Raw genomic sequence first — 1,606 nt, 5'->3', positions numbered from 1 at the left:
TCCAGCGAAGGACCAGGAACTTGCTAGCGCAGGTACCAGTCACCCCAAATTGCTGTGGATGGGCAATGCCTGGCGGACGCCCACAGATCCAGTCAACTCCAGGAGCTCATTAACGCAGGTATCAGAGATGCCGCCCCCCCCCCCCCTCCCCCTCCCCCCCGCCCGAGGCCGTAGATCCAGATGAAGATTATGAGGACGTGAGGACGAGCAAGCCGCCGAAAAGGACCTGGACGAGAGCTGGGAGGACGTGTGGACGAGCAAGCCGCCGAGTTAGGCCTGGACGAGGACTACGAGGAAGTCTAGACGAATCCGAATTCAAGGAGGACCTGTGCAAGACTTTCGAGGACGCGTGGACGTCGAGGACGGACAGATTACACCAAGGACCAGGAAGATGAAGACGACAGGGAGGAGCAGCTACGAGGATGCACCAGGACAATACACACGAGAGCAAGACGATCAGCCAAGTTAGGCACCTCGAGGGCGAGGCACGAGTAGGTGGCTGAGCAATGACATATACATAAAGTCTATTTCTGTTAGCAATGGACCACATGGCTCCAAGTCCCAAATAGGAACCATTCACTCAGTGAGGGCGTAGATGACGATGTTATCTGAACTCACTTGACCCGTCAGTTCGTCACCAGTGTTCAGCATGGTAATGTCGGCCTAGCCCTCCCCCTCCAGTCGGCCTGACCTGACATGTGACCCCGCATACCGCCTTCCCATATATAGACGTACTCTTAGCAATTCCCATACTGTGTGGTACTCTTAGCAATAAAGAGTTACGCCGTCATACCAGTATCACTACCCCTGCAAAGCCATTATAATAGGGTTCTGTACCTGTTATACACACAATACATATACAATACACACACACACAACACACACACACACACACACACACACACAATACACAACACACACACACACACAACACACACACACACAACACACACACACACACACACACACACAAAACACACACACACACACACACACACACACACACACACACACACACACACACACACACACACAATATACACACACACACACAATACACACACACACAATACACACACACACAATAAACACACAATAACATACACACAATCAAGTCAACACACACAATACACAATGCACAATACACATACGCACAATACACATATGCACAATACACACACACACAATACACACACACACACAATACACACACACAATATACACATATAACACACACACACACAATACATACACAATACACAATGCACAATACACATACGCACAATACACATATGCACAATACACACACACACAATACACACACACACAACACACACACACACAATACACACACGCACACAGTACACATACGCACAATACACACACACACAATACACAACACACACAACACACACACACACACACACAACACACACAATACATATGCCCCAATACACATACGCCAATACACATAGCACAATACACACACACACACACAATACCCCACACACACACACAAACACACACACAAAAACACACATTAACAAAGACACAAACACAAAAATACACACACACACAAACACACCAAAACACACTCACACACAAT

The sequence above is a fragment of the Penaeus monodon genome, unplaced genomic scaffold, assembly GCF_015228065.2.
Source record: "Penaeus monodon isolate SGIC_2016 unplaced genomic scaffold, NSTDA_Pmon_1 PmonScaffold_188, whole genome shotgun sequence".
Classification (NCBI taxonomy): domain Eukaryota; kingdom Metazoa; phylum Arthropoda; class Malacostraca; order Decapoda; family Penaeidae; genus Penaeus; species Penaeus monodon.
This window is presented reverse-complemented; position numbering follows the sequence as displayed.